This window comes from Opisthocomus hoazin, chromosome 4, assembly GCF_030867145.1.
Source record: "Opisthocomus hoazin isolate bOpiHoa1 chromosome 4, bOpiHoa1.hap1, whole genome shotgun sequence".
NCBI lineage: Eukaryota > Metazoa > Chordata > Aves > Opisthocomiformes > Opisthocomidae > Opisthocomus > Opisthocomus hoazin.
Genome location: NC_134417.1, coordinates 74,858,004 through 74,873,193, shown reverse-complemented (window position 1 = coordinate 74,873,193; position 15,190 = coordinate 74,858,004). Strand labels below are relative to the sequence as shown.

Genomic DNA, 15,190 nt, shown 5'->3' with positions numbered 1-15,190 from the left:
ATAGAACATGTCACTGGTTAGAGACCCAATAATAGTATTTTCCTGATAGACCACTTTTTTTTGCATTTTCAAAACGGAAGAGAGTTGCTTCAGAAACATGTAAGCTGCTTATGGTTACATATTTCCCCAATATCGAACAGCAAAAAGAAAAAGCTAAGACTGATTGTCACTACAGATGATTGGAAGTGCTGTTTCCTCCTTATTTAAAGCTGTTCAGTTTAACAAGTACTACTCTCTTAATGAGGAAGGAAGACTATTATTTAGGTCCTGCCTTGTTTAACACGCTTAGTCTGCCAGGTGCACTTGGGCTTCTTCCGAGGCAGGACCGGCTGCCTGGCAGAGCTGGCCAGAGAAGCGCAAGGGCAGTACATGAGGGTTTCATTTGGAAAAGAAAGCAGGGTAAGCACCTTCTAAAATAAGTAATTTCATCAAAACCTTTTTTCATTTTGAACATACTTGATCACTATCACACACAAGAGTATTTGGAAGATAGCTTCGTTAGTGCACCTGCTCTGCCACACATGGTCTCTCCATGGACTCCCCCTCCACCAATTCTTCTGATTCTCAGGTCAGTATTTTTCTTATTGCAGTCTCCCAACTGCCAGTGTAGTATGACAGGAAAGATACTGCAATTTCTGTAACATCACTGGAGTTACCATTTTCAGCACTGCCAAAGTGTTTGTTTTAAAAGAAGTTTCTCTACCCTCACCTTTTATTTGTATTCAAGAAAGTTCTACTGCCACTGTTAGCAAACTGGGATACATAGTCCCTAAAGGGTCTAACAGGAGAATACAATTTTTCAAACTAGAACTGTAATTTATGAATTAAATAACAAAATATTCTGTTACTTTACTTTTTCAGACTGTCCTTACTCCTGTTTCCTCCTTCAACTATCCCACGCAGACATCCCATACAGTACATAATAAAAACACATAGTTCCTTTTGAAGGCAAGAGATCAGGATAATTAAGAAAATGTTGCAAGGAAGGCTACTAGCTATACAGACTTGGAATCAAGAAATACATTGAGTCAAAAATTATAAGTGAACCATCCTGAGAAAAAATAGCTAGGAAAAATAACAGGCTCTTTCAGCAGCACTGATGATGCCGTCACTGCCTGGGGTACCAGCAGCAGGGCGATCCCCAAAGGTTCCTCACGCCAGAAGCTGCCTTTCGCCTCCCCAGTGCAGTCCAGCCCTGGGAGGCTCCACGACGGGCATTCTGACTGGCTACAGAGTAATTAAAAGCTCAAACTAAAAATCATAAGCCCCATCTACAGTGCTGAATGACAGACATAGAATGGTAAGGGTTGAAAGGGACCTTAAAGTTCATTTGGTTCCAACCCCCCTGCCACGAGCAGGGACACCTTCCACTAGACCAGGTTGCTCAGAGCTCCATCCATCATAAGAGCAGAAAGAGAGGAGAAACAACTACCTTGGCTAAAAGGCAAGTTAATGGTCATTGAAACCAGTGACCCAGCCACGTCACTGGGACATCTCATGGCTGAGAGGTCGATCCAGTGGTTGAGCTGTCCCCTGCCTCAGTGAGGCCAAGATTTCACCTCATCACAATTCTTGCTTATCTGGTAATCACCTCGCTCTTTTACTTTCGGAAATAAATGAGACATGCTGAGAAAAGTAGCATAATGAAGTGACGACTGTATATCTTTTCCAGCATCAGCATTTTATTGGAAGGGTGTGTTTGCCAGCTTATTTTTACAGGAGCTCAAGAGGCCCGACTGCACACTTGAGAGCCTCTGCTCTGCTCCAGTTTTTGATGACAAAATGCCAAAGTTGAACATGCAGTGCCAAACATTCCAGAAACCTCCAGCACAATCGCCATTTTCAATGATGTCTTACTTTTCCTGCTCTGCAAGGCATACAGAGTAGCAAAAATGTTCCTGCCCCTTTTTTTTTAGACACAGTTAAGACACAGTAATGGTATACAGTTACCACTTCAGCATGGGAAAGCAAACAAGGAGACCAGCTCTTCAATTCCATGTTTTGCAAAGCCTGTAAACTGTGCAGCAATCCACACATCTTACCTTTCAAGTAGATTAGGGTGTACAACGTACAGAGACTGGCCACAAATCAACCCCCTAATCCAATATACACAGGGATTTGTTTCCCATGCTGTATAGTGGATTATTTGTAAAACACCGAATTGTGTTACCCCCATATAAGCTGCTTACAACAGCCAGAAAACCACTGTAAAACTAGTATGCCAAACAGGAACTGAGAAAGAGCAACAAAACCTCTTTTGAATGAAGCCAAAATAGAACAAAAAACATTGACATGTAACGTATTTGTCCTGCACGGTTAGGAACGGTCCCCAGTTGAGGATTCGGTCTCACAGTGCAAGGTGCTGTATATAGACATTGCAAAGCTTGAAGAAGGCAACAAAATCCACCCGAAAGCAACCATAAAGAAAATGTAGTGACAAAGAGAAAATGTGAATATACAAAAAAAGGTTGCAAGAACGAAAAACCACACACCATTATGGTCAGTTCAGTAAGGCAGCAATTAGCATACCGGCTGCCCAGTCATTCGTGAGTGCTGTACGGGCGACATGACAGACCCGAGTTACACAGAGCAGTTTGAAAGAGGGTGTGTAACCGACTTTGAGGAGATCCTAATAAAAATGGGAAGAAGCATGTGGGAGTTTGAAAATGCTGATGCAGCCTAGAGACTTTCAGCACATCTCTCCCATAACTGTCAGTGCAAATGCCATAACGAAGCACTATGATTCACAGCAGAACAACGTCAATCCTCCTGAATCTGAAATGCAATTGACCAAAACTGTGTAAATGAAGGCAATTATGGAACGGCCCCACAGCACTGTGCCCCACAAAACCTTCGTGCACTAAGAAACTCATCTGAAGACCAACAAATTTGCTGGATGACTTTCTAATGACTGTGTTATATTAAGTCAGCCACTTAAAAGAAGTTTTTATAAGCCACTTCATTCCTCCAAACCAATGTATTAACATTTTCTAAATTATCGAAAATGCTACCAAATCAGAATGCAAATTTTATGTTTAGATGCAACTGGGAAAATATGGACACAAGTGGGGTCATCAGAACTTGGAAAACTGTGGAATTTGAGTATGTTTGGGCAGCAAACTATCTGGGTGATAAAATAAATGAAGAGGTTCTAGATCATGTAATAATTTTCACTTAAATTATGTTTTTTCCTTCCAAACAAAGGAAGAAGAAAAAAAGCAAGCAAAGAAACAGAAGCAATAGCTATTATGCTTGATATTCCTTCTGTTGCAAATGAAAATACATACACCTCTCTTACCCCTCTTGCTCACAAATTTGCATTTCTTTCATCCCCACATATTAGAAATTTACCACCTTCTCAGTTTTTATCCAGACAAAGCAAAAGTTGTTCTAAAGACCTATACAGAACAATTTCTTAAGGCAGGTACACAATACGGAGAACACATACAATTACTCCATTTCAGAATGGAACTCAAAGCAGATATGAGATACTAAGTAGTACAGTACAGAGAGCTCACTACTGCAGTATGATTGAGTTAGGAACTCTTAAAGCAGACTAGATGATCATGAATCACTAAACAGAAAAAAAATCCACCTAAATGCTGAGCTATTCTAAACAAATAAGTGACACCTTTTTTCACCAAATAAACTATTTTACAGTAAGCTTTTTTCCTTCTGTCCCTCCTCAACAGGAACAGATTATGATGATTATAACCAAGATTTGTTATTCAAGTTCTACTTTGTTGATGATAACCTACAAAATCGTTCCTAAATTATGGCCAAGAAAAACAGCCTTGCCCACATAACAATGCAAGGCCTTACTTCACACGTCTAGAAGAATCCCACAGCTTCTACTTCTGTAGTTCTTTCAGATCCTTTATAGTAGCATATCCAGCCGTGCAGTATCTGGTCTGCTTTCATAAAGCTTTTGTCAAGCTTTACAAAGTTAATTGCACTCCTTTTTTGTTGATTTTTAAGTGCCTTTGTTCTTGATGCTCAAACAATTACTAAAATCTGCTTTCCAATTAGCTTACAATCCCAATGTGTTACTTTGCTGGGCTTAAAAGTGGCACAAACGTCTTAGGAATTTGTCTTTTGTCAGAAAAAAATTTCAAACAATCCCTTATCAGAGAATAAGAAGTTTCCCACTTTCCCTTAGGTTCTTCTTGCTTGTTGTAAAAGCTGTTGGGCACACTGAGATGTTTAATACAAGCCCTGTAGTACCTAAAAGCTTTATACATGGCATCCACAAGCATCTCAGAGTTTCTACGTTAAAAGTAGACAGGGACAAAAATACATAGATATTTAAACAGGTCATAGCACCTTACAAATGTTGTTAAATAAATATAAACTAAAACTCACCATATGCAGTTCTAGAAAGCTCATATGTTGTTTTACACACTGATTAATTTTGCAGTGTCCTGACAGTACAAAGTAGTAGTGTAACACTACTTTTTAGTGTAACACTACACTGCAAGTATACACTACAGTGTAACACTGAAAAGGGTCGTCTTGGTTCGCTCCACAGTTTCACTTGAGAGAAATGTAGTTTCATGCTTGTAACTCAACAAAGAGGCTGCAAGAGTCTTCAAACAGATGGCTCCGTGCTTGTGCTAGTGACTCTGGAGCACGGCACTACCGCAAAGGTCCTTACGCATCTGGCTGTTCTCAGTGAAAACTCACTGACTGATGCACAAAACACAATTACAGGATTTTGCATGAAAACAAGTTTAATGCAGAAGTCACAGTGAATACTGATTTACAAACTCTGCCTGCAGCTGTTACTGTATAAAATTTCAGCGCATGGTCTATCTGCAATTAATTGCATCTACATCAGCTTCCATCTATGGTCAGTCTACTCCAAAAGCAGCATGAAGGACATGAGGCCACGAACAGGGATATCCTTTAAAATAACCTTACTTAAGGGACATAGTGAGTGTTAAATAGCATCTTTCACTTCCAGGTTTACCAGCTTCTACAGAAGAACTGCTGCAGTTCATTGCCAGCATTCGTGCCTTACAAGCAATGTCTATCTTGGTCACAAAACACCCAAGCAGAACTTTTTTTTCCACTGTTTGATTAATTGCAAATAAGGTAACTTCACTGGAAATAACAAACGCAGAATTGACTGTCAGCACCAGCAACTGAACCTGCTGAGGAGCTGAAGGTGGAATTACACAAACCTCAGGCATGCCATGAGCCATGACTACGTGTGGCTTCCAGCAAGACAGCTGGTGGACAGGTTCGATTAGGTCATCTCTCTTTCGCAAACAATAACAATGTTTTATTCTTCTCAGAAATCTGACAAGAGTAAGCTTGAATGGTTTTCCTTCCAAGGCGAACAAGCGACATGACTCTTCTCTAACACACATTAGTATAAAAAGAAAATGCTCTTGATAATAACCATGTGGTGATAACTCACCTCATTACCACAGCTTTGTAATTTCAAGACTTCTCATTTCCTTAAAATATCAAAGTAGATAAAATATAAAAGGTCCATTTGTGTAGCACAGCAGTGGTTAATGTTCATTACAGAAGGCAGCAGTAATCCCTCTTTTGCTGTGGTCTACATGCAACGGCAGTAATTGGCTAAAAGGCCCCTGGCTACTCTTTCTGTGGAAAAGAAACTATTTCCTTCGTATCTGTAGGAGAGAAGCACTTCACGTGGAGAACAGTGCCCATTTCTCTTTGGGGTTTTTTTTTGTGCCCAAAATAAAATGGATATTAAATAATGAACAGGAAGGAAGACCTTAGAGGCAGGAGCTTGTCTCTAGAGAAGGCACTATACAAGCACTAAATGATTCTCTCCACTGCTCCTTGCAGGCAGCAAAGACTGCACTCTGGAACAATTCTATGTAGGACCCTTCTCCTGACACACACAGATTGGAGGGGTGGGGTAAGCAAGCTGGGCTACCGATGAATCCTACCCATCAAACAGTAAAGAAACACTCCCTCATAGAAAAGAAAGTAAATAAGGGAGTAAACATTCTAACTGAATTCTCCTTTTCATCACTAACACACCACTACAATCTAATTTCTGATCATTCCCAGTACATCCTTTTTCCCTACCCTAATTTCAGGCACACTAGAACCATAAGCTTGGTTTACAAGATCAAAGAAGAATGATGAATTTTCTCCTCACTCCTTTAATCTGATGGTCAGCCAGGTGTCTGCTTGCCACTGCACTGCCCTCATTACTGTGATATATAAGAATAGACACATTTATGCTCTGTTCTAGCAGACAAAAGGTGCTCATAGATCTGTCCTTGGTGCATTTGCTGTCCATGAAACCTGTCTGCAACCTTCTAAGGAACATCTCACTTCTCACCTCTACAGAAAATGAAGGTATTTGTTATTCAGATGTCAGCTCAATGTCTCCCTGTCTCTCCTCAAACTTTGCAGAAACACATATATGCTTAACTTCAAGAAACATGCCTAACATCCACTGTACTATAATACTGTACCTTCAAAGATAAAGACATGTACAGGAGCCTGGAAAACAAGATCTTTAGGTAAGACCAGGAAAAAATGTACAATGAATGAAAAAGTCTCTATAAAGCAGTTGGTAAGCCCAGCAGGAGGGAGTAGTCAACACATCAGTAGCCAGCTTTGTGCCTCGTGCACATCCACAAATACTTTTGAAGACAATGAGTATATAGGTACACAGAGAATAAAAGAAGGCACAGACAGAACATACACTTTACCTTTTTCCCAGCTCATAAGCCCCACCTCTAAGCTACTGCTAAACCAACACCATACTAGACACTCCACATTAATCCAATCGGAATAATTCAGCACAAAAGCTGTAAAAATGATGTATTTCTAGTATTTATGAATGTTTCCATATTATTTTGTCTCCAAGGACATTAAATGAATTACCATTTATGTACAGTAATGTAATATGCAATAATAGAAACAAATTTTCTTCAAGAAATAAGTCTTCTAAGTTTTATTGCTGTATACTAATAATTCCTACTTAACTTCTGAACTATTTTCTCTTCACTTGCTTCTATCAGCTAGTGCAAATGAAACTTGCATGTCTTTTGCAAAGCACAGAAGGAGCTGCAAATCAACTGTTGCTGATTTGCCACCACTAGCCACCTCTTAAGTAAATGCGATCAGCCACTTCAGCAAAGATCATCGCATTGCCACCGTTCAGTGGAAGGAGCTGAAGTCACATGAAACAAAACTGCTTGGCAGGGGAGAGGAGTTCTACACCTCTGAAGCTTGTTTTGCCTTTTGTTCGTGTCCTTTGTCCCCTAACCCCTCCTCATCCTCCCACCACGGCAGTGTGAAACCCACCCACGCTCCCTCCACCACCCCGGCTCAGGACAGAAGACCCGTGCCATGGTCAGTCCGGAGCAACGTATGTGCTGCGTGGAGCCAGCTGTCCGCAGCGCTGCCTCTGCTTCCCTCTCACCGCGGGCTTGCGCCGGCGTAGGGCGCTCACTTGGGGTTGCCTTCTCTACCCAGCGACCTGCAGGACAGCTATTCTCCTTTCAAACTTCAATCAGTGTCCAAGACAGTTTTGCAAACAAAAAGACACATAATTAATCCTATAAACTTGCTCCTCTTAGGAAACGAGTCCCAAAGCCAAGTAAGCCAGTGCACCCAATGAGGGTGTGTGCTGCAGACAGGTCAGCAAGAAACAGAGAAGCGGCTTTGGGAGGCAGATGAAAGAAGTAGGCGGCTGATGCTTGACAGAGAAATCCAGCTGAGTATATTTTAGTACTGTCCCAGGAGCTGATCACATCATCGGTGGCTGTGGGGGAAACAGGAAATCCCAAATGACTTACTCTGCCAGTAAATTTAAGACTCTAAGCACACTACCAAAGAAATCCTGGATCTACTGAAGTCAAGAGGCGCTACGACATTAATATCAATGCACTTCCAATTTCACCCTCATCTGCGGTAGGATCCCAGTAGGTGATTTATTAGTACAGCTTGGATTACAGGATTTTATTGGGTGTATTGGCTTTCGTTTAATTTTAGAAGTCTGATTTAAATATAGCAAATGAACTGAGACTCGGTATTAAGTTTCCACGAATCTTAGTTCATGATGTAGCATTTTGGCACAGGACTGCGGGCTTAACTCAGTCTCTAATTAGGTGTGCAGTACTCTCATTTACTTAAATGGGATCTACTCATGTGTCTCTGGAAGGACAAGTGAAACAAATGGTTATACTTGTATCTGAATAAATATTTTTGCTATTAGTAAAAGAGCTTCAGCAGTAACTCCTTGGGAAGAGCAAAGATGAAGGATTACATCCTGAACCAATCCAAGGCTGAAGACACAATTTATGGCTCAGCTGATTAAACAGCTCAGGGCAGCTGGAAGGGGGGGGACTCCTCCTTGGTTCTCCTGCCCCCATCCCCACCACATATCCCCATCTCCCTCCCTATGCATAAGGTGAAACAATTTGCCTTCTCCTCTCATTCCCAAACACCAAGGTTAATTTTCTCCTGTTTCAGTGAGTCTTTAACCAGTGTGTGAGAAAAGAGGAGAAGGATAGGCATTGGAACAGGCTGCCCAGGGAAGTGGTGGAGTTCCCATCCCTGGAGGTGTTCAAAAAATGTGTAGATGTGGCACTTCAGGATATGGTTTAGGAGGCGTGGCGGTGTTGGGATGACAGTTGGACTTGATGATCTTAGAGGTCTTTTCCAACCTATGATTCTATGACAGTAGGTTGTTAGTACAGTATAGCCATAATGTGCAACTTCACCCTAAGTTAGCCTTGCTGCAGTAAAAATTAATCAAAACAGCTGACTTACATTTATTGGATAAATGGCTTGCCCAAGGTCACAAAAGAGGAATCCAGTGGCCCTGGATACCCTCATCTCCCAAGTAGCACTTGCATGCTTCAGTGAAGCCTGCGCCTTTCTCCTTCAACAGAGACATTTTCATAGCCATTTGCCTTTAAGAAACTGAAATCCCAAGAGCTCTCATTCACTTAACTAGATGCCATTACCACCAGCATTCACAGCATTCCTCATATCAAGTACAGACAGAGGCACCAGGAGCCACAACCCGTCTCTTGGCTCTTCCAGCTGCCGCCTCGGCTTGCTCCGTCCCCCAACCCCCGCCTCTACCCTGGACTCCGAGGGGAACTCCGCTCCTCAGCCTGGGGACCCCCACCTCTGCACCCCAACCAGGGGCAACAGGGCACCCCAGAGACCAAGGTGCATTAACCAGACGTGTGTGCAAAGGCGACAGATGAGAACGATAAAGCTAAAAGGAATCCAATATCTCATGCTTCGCAGCAGCAGTTAATGGCTGAGAAAAGAATATAATGATATGGTACAGGCACATAAAGCTGATGGAAAATTCACCTAAAACCACCTGTAAAACTATGTTTTGTTAGTGATTTTTCCCTATCCGCATTATCTGCACAGATTTATGGGCTGAAGCTTTCCAACAGCAGATACACATGCTGAGGGAAAACACTGTGTCTAAGCTTTTATGTCAAATCTAGGCTATAATTAAGTTTGCATAGTTTTGACAGCTGAATTAAAAGATTCCCTAAATTCCCCAGACTGCATTTCAGGCCAGGACTGATCGAAAGCATGAGCAATACTCACGGAGGTGCGCCAGTGCCTGCCCTGCCCGTCGGTGGTGCAACATGGTCCCGCAAAATCCGCTTCACAGGCAGACTGGGTTTTGAGGCAGAAGGTTTCCCAAGGCAGCCTCTAGAAAACTGACAGCTTTTCCATCATCCAGCCATATCCAATAATCCAGTCATGCATTTACTAAGGAGGACGGCACCGGGATGGCTTAGCTGTAATGGCCTTGAGAGCACAGAGGCATAACAACTTTTGCTGGATTACCACGTCCATTCCTTGCAGGCAATCAGGCATAGGAGGTGATTGATTTTTGGAAGCAACCTCTGCTCACACTGCTCCAGAATGGTGTTCCACCTACCCCGGCAGCAAGAGCCTCTTGCCTAAATTCACCCAAGCCAACACATAGCAGCTGGCCTTACGCCAGCACTCTCCTTTAACTCGGCCCTTTGTGCCCCTCTTTTTCACCCAATAAATTTACAGAGAACAATCAAATGCTTCCAACACCAAAGCTCTCTGGGAAGGGACATCATTTTTTTTTTTAAGATGTGCTGCTTGTTCCCCCTCAGCCCACAATTTCCCAAGACAGCCTCCGTGCCCTTCTCTCTTTGGGGTGATCTCTCTCTTCAAGCGAACAGCTGAGTTAGGAACTGTGACCCATCGCCCATGAGGGACATAAGGCCCCTGCCACAAGTGGGCAGGAGCACTGGCATCAGTGGGGCCCCGGCCTGAGACTGGACTGACAGCAGCACAGCTCCTCATCCCAGCTGCTAAGCAGAAAGGATCATGCTGATGTTTTCCTTGATGTTTGCTTAGCTTCTGTGCCCGATTCATAGATATCCATTACAGACAAAGTATCTTCCCTGAACTGTCACTTTGAGAACAAAACGACAAAATTTCTTCCTTTCCCTTCTTCCCACGCCACAGGCTGTAGCTACTACAGGGGCACATATCCTTCAGGACACATTTTCCCTAGCCTTCAAGCCTACCACTTCCACAAAATGCTCCACTACTTATTTGTAGCTGCTTGGGAAAGCTCTGGGCCACACCACTGTTCAATCTTAATTTGAATGTTGTCCTTCTGTTTCAACAGATCGATAAAATTATGAGTATGGTCCAAAGTAATGTTGGTCTTCCCATCAGACTAATGAGCTCTGGACCAGCATTATATTAAATTTCAGTATGAAAGGTATTTTGTGTTTCAAACAGTTTCAGCATTTGATTAAAGCCTGATTAAACATTAACATAAAAGATGTTGACATTTTAAAAAATGCCATTGTAATTGTGTCAATTTACATTCTAAATTAATACAATTATCGAAATGACAAAACTGTAGCACAAAACTGCTAGCTGCTACTACTAACCAGCAGCTGCAATCTGACCTATTAATCCATTACCCAGATAAAAGTAAAATAGTCTCCAGATTCAATTATACATAAAACAAGTTTCACTTAAAAAAAGCAATGTATATGGAAGTCAAAGTTGCACTGCAGGCATGAAAGAGTATAATATTTTGGATAATTGGTTTTAGGAAAAAACACAAATTACAAAAATATCTCCAAAAGAAAGTGTCTTTAATTGCACATAAAATAGTTTATGATTATTTCCTGTAATTAAAGCCATGATTTTCTGGGACTAAGCCTTTTTGCAGATGAGTAAGGTATTTTTGATTCACATAATCCTCACTAAACCAGAAAAGCAGAGTAGTGGCTGTACTTAAATACACAATCATAGACTTGGCTTTTCATATATTATTTAAATTCAACCCAAATGTAATTACAAGTCTTTGAGTAAGATCTGAAAGGACCAGGACAAGGCTGACCAGCGGGCCTCTCTCGTGCCACGGCACTGACCCTTGTCAGAAACCCCAGGTTTACTCTGGGTCTCGCTCCCAGACCGCATGGTGCCTCCAGTGTAACGGATACAGAATCACAGAATGTTTGGGGTTGGAAGGGACCTCTGTGGGTCATCTAGTCCAACCCCCCTGCCGAAGCAGGGTCACCTACAGGAGGCTGCAGAGGACCTTGTCCAGGCGGGTCTTGAATATCTCCAGAGAAGGAGACTCCACCACCTCCCTGGGCAGCCTGTTCCAGTGCTCCTTCACCCTCAGAGGGAAGAAGTTCTTCCTCATGTTCAGACGGAACTTCCTGTGCTTCAGTTTGTGCCCATTGCCCCTTGTCCTGTCACTGGGCACCACTGAAAAGAGCTTGGCCCCATCCTCCTGACACCCACCCTTCAGATATTTGTAAGCATTTATAAGGTCCCCTCACAGCCTTCTCTTCTTCAGGCTGAACAAGCCCAGCTCCCTCAGCCTCTCCTCATAGGAGAGATGCTCCAGTCCCCTCACCATCCTCCTAGCCCTCCGCTGGACACTCTCCAGCAGCTCCTCATCTTTCTTGAAGTGGGGAGCCCAGAACTGGACACAGTACTCCACATGGGGCCTCACTAGGGCAGTGCAGAGGGGAAGGAGAACCTCGCTTGACTTGCTGGCCACAATCCTCCTAATGCATCCCAGGATCCCGTTAGCTTTCTTGGCAGCCAGGGCACACTGCTGGCTCATGGTCAACCTGTCGTCCACCAGGACACCCAGGTCCCTCTCTGTAGAGCTGCTCTCCAGCAAGTCCGCCCCCAGCCTGTACTGATGCATGGGGTTGTTCCTTCCCAGGTGCAGGACTCTGCATTTGCCCTTGTTGAACCTCATCATACAGCAGCAGGAGATGGACAGGACTCTCCATGCCCCTGGAGGTCATGGTCCTGAAGAGCCAGTTCTGTTCACACTGTGGTGCTCCCCTGGGTTGTGGAGCAGCCCCAGATCTTGCCTTCGCTGCCACTCCCTTGGAGTCCTTGGGCAAGTCCACAAACTGCCTGGTCTTCATCTCCGCACTTGTTAAGAGTGGATTACAGGCCACTCGTCTTCCTTCTGGGATTCTCTCACGGTGAGTTGGCTTCTTAAATTTGGTTAACAAGGACACTCATGAGATCTGAACAAAATGGCCCGGGGGAAATAGGGGAGATGTATTTTTAGCTAGTGTGGAGCAGTCAGCGGGCAAGCTTCTCGGTGGCCATCAGGCTGCACTTGAGGACTTGCCTAGTTTGAAGGCAGAACCCCCTCCTTCATTCTGCCTGTTTCCAAGATTACTGGTAAGCAACGGCCCATTCTTGTTGTCTTAACAGAGATTTACTTGCTAGACTTAAGCTAAGGTCTTAAAATTTAAGTTGCACTTTAATTTCTGAAGAACATCGTGAATAATAACTTCTCTCCACTTAATGCTGTCAGTGTTCTGGTATTCGTCTTCATTTCCACACGGTCCATGACAGGCTAAAGCACATTTAAGCCAGTCCTGAGATCTTTTAGTGAACAAGAACCCCAAAAGAAGAGGAAGCAACCTTGTTGCATTCTCTGCCTAGCATCATCCCAAACCTCATGTCTCTATCTCAGGGCCATGGTGCACTCAACTGCTACACAGATCAGCTATCTCAAAGACGGCTGCAAAAGAAGAGTAGATCTTAAAATCTAAACACCAGGGCCAGGACAGCACTTCTTGAACATTTTCTCTGAGAAAGAGAGAGATCAACTTCCAAATCGTTCCAGCCACCTTTGTGGCAAGTGAGAGAACCTTCCTTCAGGTCTGCATCAGCATTGGAGCATCTCTACAAAACTGGAAATCAAGATGCTTGATTCTCACTCAGCAATACTGTCCTTCTTTACAAACACTTAGGAAAAGACACCAAATTCCCTCTTTAAAAGCCCAATACTTTCCCAGACTAAAGAATATCCATGCCAGGATGAGATATGCAGACAAACAGGAAGACAGGACCAGCAAATGCAGCAGTGTCACGTACAGCCACTTCCACCAGACCTAAGTTTTTTAAAGAATGGGAAATGCTAAGTTCCCTGTCACAGGCCTCAGTGACAGAGCTTGCCTACCCACTGTACTAAATCACGCCAATTTGTGCTTCTGCTGCACATATTGTCACTTCGGTGCCCGCATCATTCGTCAGACGACGGCACGCTCCGGAAAGGCTCCCGGCAGCGGTTGCAGAGGAGAGGGAATGGGTCTGTTGGCACCAGGGCGGGGAGGCTCTGACCCGCCACTCAGCCACCAGGTTTGTAAATCAGATGTGACATGTATAAATGCAGGGCACAGTTTCGTAAGCACTGCTCAGCACCGCACCAAAGGCAGCCAGCGAGACGCCACCGATGTGTAACGCGGTTTCTGACTTGCCTTTTTATTTCCACCCTGGAGTTATTTGCTTTCTGTTTCCAGCATTAGCAGATAACGAAGAGGTTTACTTGCTTCCCCCTGGATCACAGCAATAAGCAGAAGTATGTCCAAACCTCTTTTTCGATCGAATCATGTCCTGTCTTATTTACACCCTGCAAACGGCAAAGCTAGCAAAGCCACAGGACATGGTGCAATTTCACCTTGCAAATGCTCAAAGGCACGAGGACAAAGACAAAATGCCTTTGGGAGCTGCCTGAGGAACTAACCAATGACCCGCACAGGGCAGCCCAGCTGTGCTTCTGCTGCTGCTAGAACAGGATTAAATGTAACTTGTTCTAACCACAGAGACTATTTGCGGGCTCATGTTTTTCCTGAAAAGTTTGGGTTTGTATTTGCTGTGTACAATGGTTACACCTCACTGGGAACGCATTTATGGCATTTCCTACTGCACAGAGGCAGAATTTCCCTTTGTGTCTCCTCTGCTTATTTTCTTTACTAGACAGAATTTCCCATGAATAAAGTTTTTTTAAAAAAAAGTTAAAAAACTTATATAACCCCCTCCCTATATTGAATGTATCTATTACCAGATTTCTTTCTTGTGCTTTTTTTTCCCCAAGACTTGCTCCTCAGAGACCTGCTCCTCCAGCAATGTCATGTGACCAAGGGACTGGTTTGAGTCTTACTCTCTTACGGAAGAGCCAGGAACCAAGCCTGTCCCTGCTCTCTGCTCCTCTCTTTCTTCCAGAGGAACTATTCAGGATGACTGAGCCACAAAGAGCTGCTCACAGGGCACCTTTGTTCTCAGGGCAGAAGGAAGAAAGCCGTTTTAAAGCTGGGTATCTTTCCATTCCTGCCCTTTGAGCCTACCTTTCTGTCCAAAACACTCCTCACTCCATGCCACTAAATTTACTAAACTTTATCCAGCTTAGTGCTTGCTTCTATGATGAGCTTTATGGTTTATGTAGTGGGAGAGATGTGTTGATGTGAGTGATGGCCAGCCAGCCAGGCCACCAGTTGAAGGCTGCAGCTGCTGCTGAAGGAGGAAGCAGCAGACCCACAAGGCCCCAAAAGGTCTCGTGAAAAGGCAAGGAGCGGAACGTGCTTCTTTCATTGTGTTCTTCTAGAAATTGGAAATACCTCTGCCTCATCGGAGACACATGTAGTAAGTCGTCCTTCTTTCTGTTAATCCAATAAAAGCTGGCCAGAAGGACGCTGCTTGCCACAGGGATGAAATTTGAACTTTAGTGTTGGTGATTAAACAGTACTGAACATAAGATGCTGCATGCATGATCAGTGCACCTAGATAGTGACATTCATAAGAGCTTGGACAAGATTTCCAAGACCTGGAATAGGAATGGATTATTTTCATTTTTGAAAAATAATACATTATTTTCTTTTCTCCCTCA

At 43.5% G+C, this 15,190-nt stretch overlaps 1 protein-coding gene across 11 annotated transcripts in view; it reads right to left on the bottom strand.

Moving 5' to 3' along the window:
* Positions 1-15,190, bottom strand: part of KIAA1217 (KIAA1217 ortholog) — a 374,019-nt gene that overhangs the window by 136,867 nt on the left and 221,962 nt on the right. The window lies entirely within an intron of this gene.